The sequence below is a fragment of the Physeter macrocephalus genome, chromosome 1, assembly GCF_002837175.3.
Source record: "Physeter macrocephalus isolate SW-GA chromosome 1, ASM283717v5, whole genome shotgun sequence".
In the NCBI taxonomy this organism is placed as follows: domain Eukaryota; kingdom Metazoa; phylum Chordata; class Mammalia; order Artiodactyla; family Physeteridae; genus Physeter; species Physeter macrocephalus.
The window spans coordinates 59,112,005-59,121,573 of NC_041214.2; positions in this window are offsets into that span (position 1 = coordinate 59,112,005).

The following is a 9,569-nucleotide window of genomic DNA, read 5'->3' on the forward strand; positions in this document are numbered from 1 at the left end:
CCGGATTTTGACCGCTTTCTGCTGAGAGCGCCCGGGCATCATTTGTTTGTCCACAGGGAGGACAAGAAGCCCTTTCTCCCCATTGTACCCCCTCCCACCTCCCCCTCCGCTTTGCTGGATCTCCGAACCCACTAATCTCTCCATATCTAAGATTCCATATCTAAATATTCCAATATGGAAACAAAATGATCTTCCCTAGAACAAATAATTAAAATGCTGCATCATTCATTTTCTGTAAAACCCTGAGCCTTCCAGAGGTCCTTTTCTAATCTATCGCCGGGCGAAACGCACAATGGGTCTGTTTAGAAATGGAAAATGATTAAAAGCTCAAGCCATTTTCCTTCTATCCTTTACAACACGAGCGATCCGCTGGGGGAGGGGCCCTTCGCTCCACCACCTGGCCTATTTATTGGACTTACTTACTATTTACTCCCCCAAGAAAAGGGGTTCGAGGGTATGTTAGTCTCCAGTACCCCTCTTTCTATCATCGTCCTTACAGCTAAATATCCAGTTCAAAAATACAACCCTCTAGCACCTGTGAGCTTATAGAAGCCACCGCGGCCAAACTATATGCTCTACAAAGAACATCCTTACACGCGAGAATACTGGTTTCAATTAGGCAAAGTAGGAAAGGATGGCGGTGAGTACCTATCCGTGCAGAGCGCTCTCGATCTCCGAGGTTTTACTCCGAGGGGCTTCCCAGCGAGAGGTGCAAACTCTCTGGGAGGCTGAATTGTATCCATCATGCAGTAGCCTGCAGTTTCTCCTCCTCAGGCACCAACTTTCAGAAAGGCCACCAAATCACGCTTGTAATCCTTTTAAGTGCTTCCACCTTTGCGACTTGCAGGGAAATGGTCGCTGCATACCAATGTGAAAGCCGGGCGCACACCTAGCGCGGCAGTGCCAGTGACACGCAGCTCCCGACCACAGCTCTACATACCCTCGATGACAGGCAGTGAGTGTCCCAGGACTGGGCTCTTTGTTTTCAGATCTCGGTGCTCTCGATTCAGTGGCGAGCTTCGCGGTCCCCGAGAGCCCTGGCTCGGTCTCTGGGTTTTTTTGTTTTTGTTTTTTCTCTCGCTTCCTGAAAGGTTGTCACTCACAGCGCAATCCCTTCGCAAGGCCTCCTTCCTTAGGGAGAGCTGGAACTAGACCTTGGCTTCTCCGGGTGTCTTTGCTCTTGACCCTTTGAGTAGGTGGGAGTGGGGCTGGGTGCTGTGTAGATGAGAGAAGAGGGTGGGGAGGAGTGGGAAGGAGGCTGGAAGGGGGTGACCGGATCCTAGATCCCAGCATTGGCCAGACAGCGAAGGTGGTGGCGGTGGGGGGAGGAGAGAAAAGCAGAGATGGGATACGAATACAACAGTACGGCTGTACACACCAAATTCGACTTGAATTTCGGGGATCTCGGGCAAAGCACCAAGGTGAAGCGATCCGGTTGGCAGAGAGTGAGCCCCCTGACAGCTCACCATTCAAGCACCCTCACTTCTGGAGCGGGGTGCGGGGCGGGGGGAGCGGGGAGGAGACCGCGGAACGTTTCAGGCGAAGGAGACGCTCTCGGCAGCGGCATCATTTAAGACTGACCTGCTTTAAAAGTGCCACTTTAATGGCCTAGGAAATAACTAAAATCGGATTACACGTTACTTACCAACGTCTACACCCAAACTGGGAGCTCCAGGTCGGGTGTTAGGAGGCAATATACCAAACGCCAGGCTGGAACCCGAATGCAAATCCATCAGCCGTCCCCAAATCGCGCAGAGAGGGAGCGGCGCTCGGGAGCCCCAGATCAACCCATCGCCGGAGCCTCAGCCAGCTTGTCCCCCCAGCACCCCCCGGCTCCTCCTCCGCTCCAACTGTGTAAATCAGCCGCCGCAGTCCTCTCGCCGCGCATCGCAGGCAAATCCCTGCTTAGGAAGCAAGTGATATTCATCCTCTCTCTCCCTCTCCCTCTCCTTCTCTCTCTCTCTCTCTCTCTCTCTGTCTCTCTTGGTCACAATCTGCCAGCTCTACAAAGAAAACCCCTGTAAATTTTAGTGACAGGAAGTCAGCATTCTGTATCTGTGGATTGATTTTAACTTTTATTTGCAAATGAGAGATGGCTGTTTGGCAAATTACAGCCCAGGCCTGAGGGGTTGGGGGGGGATCCAATTAATAGCATCTGACCTGTATCGGTGGGCTGTATCGCTAAACGCCTCCTACAAGCAGTTTCCAAGTTATTTGCAGTAGCATCCCACCTTCATGATACATAGGTGACAGTTTGAAAGTACACATATTTCCTCATCTGTTTATTTTACACCTGCTAAGAGGGAGGAAAAAACTGTGGGGTGAAGGGAGGTGGGGGCATTTGATGGAGATATGCTGGGTAGTAGTAACAACTTAAATAAGGACACTTGAACAGTTGTTGCACCTGTGTGAAAGTATTATTGCAACATTATATACCAACTGGAGGCGACCATTACCCCCACTGCAGAATACTAACGCAGTCACTTAGTGCTCCATTCAATCTGCAGTGTAAACCAACGCAGTTCTTTTTAATAGATCCCGTTCATCAGAGACTGGTGTTGGAGAGAAGTCAGTCTTCCACTAGCTCCCAAACTGAACAGGAGGTAGTCTGGGGAATCATCTCTATCTCTTACCATTCATTCCCTCCTGAAGTGAATGCAATAAATTGTCCAAGGCAAGGGAAGTTGTGTAGCTGTTATAATTGTAGATGTAAAATGAACTCACCCTATTTTCAAAAGCTTTCAAAGGAACTCTAACTCAACCCTTGCAAAGAGACAGTACTTTTATATATGAAAATCTCTGAGAAGCAGGCCTAGAGATATGATTTTAGCCTTTATTTAATGGATTCTATATACTGTGTTATAACATTGTTACTCTTTATTGTATACATATAATATGACAAGTCTGGTGTCCATATAACCTTCATTGAAAGAGAGACAGGTATGGAGCTGGTTACAGTGAAAACTAGAGGCCTGTGGAATTTTTTGGAATATATATATATATATATATACACACATATATGCCAAATTTAGTATAGCAACTGTATCGGTTATGCATAAAGTGTGAGTTTATATTGCTTTTTAAAAATAACATACTTACAATGTTTCAATTTTTTCTCCAAAATATTCAGTTTCCTTTAAAACTACTTAGATTAACAAGATATCTACAGGAACCAAGGAAGTGATAAAAGTACCATTATATCAAAAACCTATTCCTTTAAATATAGCTTTGCACATCTACTGGCATGAATTCCAAATACTTTCCTCAGTATTTTCTTGGAAAATAAATGCTTCCATATGAATTTTACATATGTGAAAACATGGATATGAAAAGAACATTTGCCTCAGGTTTTTCACCCATTAGGTCTTCAAATTCACTTTTAAAGAGCTATATCCAGGAAAGGTTGCAAAAAAGATCCATTCCTATAACAAATCAGTCTGATTTAGGAGAAACCTAGCTACATCAGTAAGCTGATGAGTCAAAGACATGTTTCTGGCCTTTTCAGGTGGTTGCTCAATTTGAGGAGAATCACTCCTGAGTACACCATATTCTATGTGGGCAGGTGTGAAATCACACACACGCCCCTGAGCTTCAGGGCTGGAGGATATTAGAGTAACCCTGGAAGACATCAGGCAACATCATTCCTAAAATAGCTGAATCTCTTTAACTTTTGGAACTTTTTTTCATTTTGTTTGATTTTCAAGGTTATTTGTTGATGAGAGAACTCTGAATATGTTAATACATTTATTCTGAATAGATGTTGGTATGGCTTGATGGTACTGGGGAGCTACAGGAGATTGAATAGTTAGGATGGGTTGTTAGTGTTAAGAGTACTTCCAACACAAATATTTCAGGCCAGATAAAAATGTTGTAGGGTAAGTGATTGTGATGGACCTTGGAGTGATTCTATGTTGTGACTTTGTAATGCATTCTGTGAAGGCATTTATATGTCCATAGTTTTATTTTAATCACACATAAATTTACATAGTAAAAAAGAAGAACTCTTGTGAAAAAACTGTTCTTTATTAATAATGCATAATGGATAAAAGGAAAATACAGATATAACATACAAAATGTAATTGTCAGTTCAATAAAAATTAAATGTTTATATTGCTGATTGACATATATTTTTGGTTACAAAGACTTTACAGTACTTCACGGCTTCCTTTTTACTACTGTGACATTTTCCAGAGAAGGACAAGGGTATTAAAATGAATAAAGTAGGCATATTTCTCTTGTCTAGCATATGTTTTACTCACTCTGATTTAAATGAAATAAATACATCTTTTGAAAGATTTAAAACTAATTGAAGTAGTGCTAATGAGTTTGTTGTATAATGGAGAAAAAATCCAAGAAAGTTTCAAACTGCAGCAATTTATGATTATATATGGCATATCTAAGTCATCTTTATATCGTATTCATTTGTTTTTAACAATTGCACAAGCATCATGAAGCTGCCTCTTTTTTTTTTCTTTGTGCATTCCAAATAATTTTCAGGCCAACAAACTACATATTTGATAATTATCAAAAAGCTAATTGTATCCTCATTCCATCAACTTTTTATACCACTGTTGAAACAATTGAAAATATAGTTACTTGGACACACAATTTTTTAAATGGGAATTTAGCCTGCAGGAAAAAAAAATAGGCAAATAAAAGTATGATAAAACATTAAATATTTTTAGTTTTGTTCTATTGAGCTTGTTGGTGTTTATTGTAAGAATTCATAGGATTGTACAATTGATCCTGAGGATTACGTACTTTCATAAATGTTTATTTGTATAGATCTTCCTAAACCTCCACAGAAAAAAACATGTTTGAAACATTTTATACCATGTAGAAAAAGTTCCAAAGCACTGGTAACTTTTTTCGAAAGCATCTTGTAAAATTTAGTGAATCAACATAGATTTGTAATGTTAGCTGCATTATCATTATAACTAACAAGCTATAAATATGGAGTAGTTCCAAGATATTTAACTAGACATTGATCTTTTCTATACTGTTTCACTAAAGATTTAGAAACATTTCATAGGCATCCACTAAACGAAATCTCAGTTTATTTTTGAAGTAAACACATCTTTTAATCTCAAATGTAAACTATTTTAGGACTCCCAGAGTTAATCTTTCAATATGAACAAACTTCCAGATTTGTATTTGTAGTCTGGATTAAGCATAGAAAGCTGTTGTTTCTTTTATGAGAGATTTTCTAAATGTATTTGGAGTTAACAGATTGTAGGTATTAAGATTAAAACCACTGAGAGGCAAAAAAAATCCTTAAGGGACCAAATTAAGGGGAAATTAATCAAATATATTTGTTGAAATGAATTAAACTGTTGAATAATACATCAGGAAACTAACAATAAGTGTTATATGTAATGGAAAGAGGTAACATGTAAGTTTTAGCAGTGAAGGAAGTTTTTTAAAAACATATATGATGAGAGAAGAGAATAAGAATAACTTTATAGCATTATAGAATCTCAGAATTAAGCAGGACTTGAAAGTTTATCTTGTCTCACCGATTATGTGATATTCAAATTCCTACTTCACTACCCCTTGCCAAGTTGTTATCTAGACTATGCTTTAATATTGCCTATGATGTGGATCATAGTACATTTCAGAGCAGCCCATTTTATTTTTGGACAAATCTAGTCAATAGAGAAATGTTAAGCAAACTGAAAAGAAAACATTTTCTTCTACTTCCCATTAATTTGTATTAGTTACCCCTTGAGGATTTGTTTAAAAATCTAAGGTAATAAACTTCCTACTTATTTGAGTTAGGTTTATATTTATTCAGAAAAACTCACCTGGCAGGTAAAAATGCAAAACCAATCTTCAAGAGATGAGTTAGAGCTAGAAAAGGGGTCAGTTAAATTGATGTGATAATTGAAGCCATGAAACTACAGAATTTGTGATAACTACTAAAGGGACAAGATGTTAGATGTTAGTAGTTATTTCTGAAATGTTCAAAATATTTAAACTAATTTTCATGGAAATCTCCGTGGGACCACATTTGAAGTTCTATATGTGTCCTCGGTCTACTAATTTAAAATCAACTACAGCATCATAGAGGGATAGTATTGGCATCAGCTAAGGAAGGCAGAGAGCCTAAACAATACATGTAGATGTTTATAAGTCAAATAAAATTTCCCCTGGTCTGTGAATTTTTGAAATCTATTTGAGAATGTGAATATGAAGTGAATATTTATAAACGAGGCTGATTTCAATATAAGCCTGCTGAAAAATGTTTTCCCCATCAACTATGGGACAAGATTAAAGGCTTTAATATGATCATGTGCTCAAAATCACAGATAATGGAAATCTTATGTAGAACCTTGCATTTTAGGGATAAAATGAGAATGTTATGAAACACTGAATATATATAAATGTTAGTACTTCCTAAAGTGACTTAAATCCCCCAAAATTGTTTTTTTCAATGTGGCTGTCTCCCCTATATCACTCTGCTGAGTTACTTAGCCATATAGCTTCTTTTAGCTTTTATGTTCTATCTAAATCTCCCTTCACATTTCTGTTGTTAATCAATGTTTAGTGAGTCCTGTAACTGTAACTCTGTTTTTGATTATTAAAATTGATGTCATTTGTGTGTGTGTGTGTGTGTGTGTGTGTGTGTGTTCACATTTGGACATCTCAAAGTATATATGATTCCATGGGGGCCAATTTTCTCCCATCATATCCAACAAGATTCTCTTCTTTCACAGGTGAATGGTCTGAGTTTCATTTCTTCTGATGGTTGTGTTTTTAAGAATTTGGTGAGTGGGAAAATGTTTATTATAAATGTTATTTTTAGCAAATGCTTTAAATAATAGGAAGAAAAAATTCGATAAACATAGGTGGCTTAGCTAAGATACCATTCACTGTTTTTTCATGATGACAAAATTATCAAACAATGTGGAACCTATGATGCTACAAATTTACCCCCTCTGTAAAATATCATTAAATACCCTCTAGAAAGCTTCACCAAAAATAAAAATAAATGATTAATGTTTGCATATTTAAGCATGTATTTTAATGTTGCACCCTTAATATTTTCAAAGGATAATCTGACCTAAAACTAATTTTCTTATTCTTATTTTAATTGAATATTTTATTGAAAGGGTAATGGTAAAATGTCTCATGTGATTAACACAGTGACAGAGTGTTTGCTAACAGCCCTACTTCCCTCCCATTTTAAAATACTTTATGATTAATTTTGTAAAATTTCATTTGAAATGCCATAAAAAGTAGCCAAAATATGTCTACACATATACAAATGATGTATATTTGTGTGTGTTTCTGTATTTGTGTGAGTTAGAAGGATGCAAAATTGGAAATTAATGGATTCCTTATAAAATCTTTGAATTGTTTAGTCTCTAAATTTATCTCTAAAGGGGGAGACATACCTAGTTTCAAAGATTCTATAGTATAACAAACAAAATCGTTATCCATAAGATATTAGAATTCAGATATATATCCTAAATACATTTTTATTGGTATTAGATGGTAAGATTCATAGTGTTAAAAACCCTTGAAACACTCATGTCACAAAGGATCAGACAGATAATTTTTAGGAGCTGACCTTTTCCTATGGGCTTAAGCCAATGCCCTGGAAAAATAACTTTGTTCAACAATTTAATGGCTGACATTACCTCCCCCTGTGCAAGCACTTTCTATCATTTATAAAAAGGTAACATGCTTTTAAAATACTAATACCTTTTAGCTCTTATGCTGAAATATATAAAAATTCAAAGCATCCAAGTCTTGAATACTTTTAACATTCCTTAGAGTATTTAGCAATGTAGTTTAAGAAAAGGGAGATTTTTTTTTTTAAAAAAAAGGATATACAGTGTTATCTCATGGAAATTCAGACTGAAACAAGTATACAGACCTCATGGGAAACATAATTGGAAATTAGGCCACACTTTGTCTGTCTCAGGGTCCAAATGGCCTCCTGTCACCTCCCTCACTTCCCATCTGTTCTGTACAACAGAAAGAATGATTCTTAAAAATGTAAGCCTGATGTTATCTTCTATAGTAACCCTCTAGTGGCTTCCCATCTCTCTAGGTAAAAGCTAGCGTCCTGACACAGGTTCACAAGCCCTGTGCGATCTTCTCGCTCATGCCATATCTGCCTTCATATCCTATTGCCTACTCTCTTGCTCCCACTATTCCAGGCAATTTTCCCCTCTTGCTATTCCTTTGACTCACCAAGCACACACTTATCTCAGTGCTTTTGCACCTGCCGTACTCTGCCCGACATCCCCTTTCCACAAATATCAGCATGGCTGGCACCATCACTGCATTCAGATTCCCATCCAAAAGACACATGATCACGTAGGCATTCCTGACCATACTACTCCAGGTGGCAATTCCTCCATTACTTTTAAACTTCATTCCCTGCTCTATTTTTATTTTGACAGTTTTCTCACATAATGAAATACAATTAATATGCTTCTACATATTTACCATTTATCTCCCACTACAAGAATAAGCTTCATGAGATCAGGGACTTTGTTTTAGTCATTGTGGTATTCCCGGCACCTGGAACAGTGTCTAGTACATAATGGGAACTCCATATGAATGTATAAGAAGAATTAAGTGAATGAACGGTTTCTCTAATCTCTACTTCTTTTTGAGTCTGCACCATTTTTTTCTTCCTTCTGCTAAGCTGCTTTCTCTGCATCAGCTAACACACAGCTCATAATTGCTACATGGCCTTTCAGCAGCAGTGTTCTCCATCGACTGGCAACTTCTCTCTTTTACTTTAGTTCAAATTCCTGAAAATCTAATTGGACAGGCTTATTTTTTTTTCCAGTGAGGCCACAGAAACCGTAAGTTTCTGGCCCGTCTCTGGATGTCTTCTTTTTTTGGTCAGGCATATACTCCTAGAATAAGGCTGAGACACTTCAGAGTATGGATGACTAGGTATGAGGAGCTGTGGACAGGCAACCAGGCAACACAAATACGTCTAGTACATAGAGTCATTGTCGCCACATGAGCAACAAAGCTCTTCAATGTCCCAAGTCCTGCTCATGAGTCTGATAACACTCCTCAATCCAATACTTTTACCTGCTGCTCCCATGTCCTTTCTTGATCAAATGACTTCTCTAGTTTTTCTTTGTTATATTTTTTGTTAGATACAACCATGCATCTACAAAACTTCTATGATAAATATGTCCGAGTCTCTGCCCTGACCCTAAAGGTAGCAAAATGCACCTGTACTCTCGTTCCCACCAGGCTGTTCCACTTATGCTTTTGGATGATAAGCAAGAAATATCATGTGTCTCTACACAGATCCTGTTGTCGACACACCCTAAGGTGATCCCCCCAATGTGTCATACCCTCGCATAATCCCCTCTTCTTTAGTGTGGCTGGAACCTGTGACTTGCTTCTACCCAATTGAAAATGGAAAAGGTAGATATTTTGCAGATGTGATTAAAGTCACAAATTACCAATAGTTGATTTTGAGTTCATTGAAAGGGAGATTATTCTGGGTCAGTGTGACTTAATCAGGTGAAAGTCCTTAAAAGAGAGACTGGTGCCTCCCTGAAATGAAGACATGTTTTCCTGGTGGA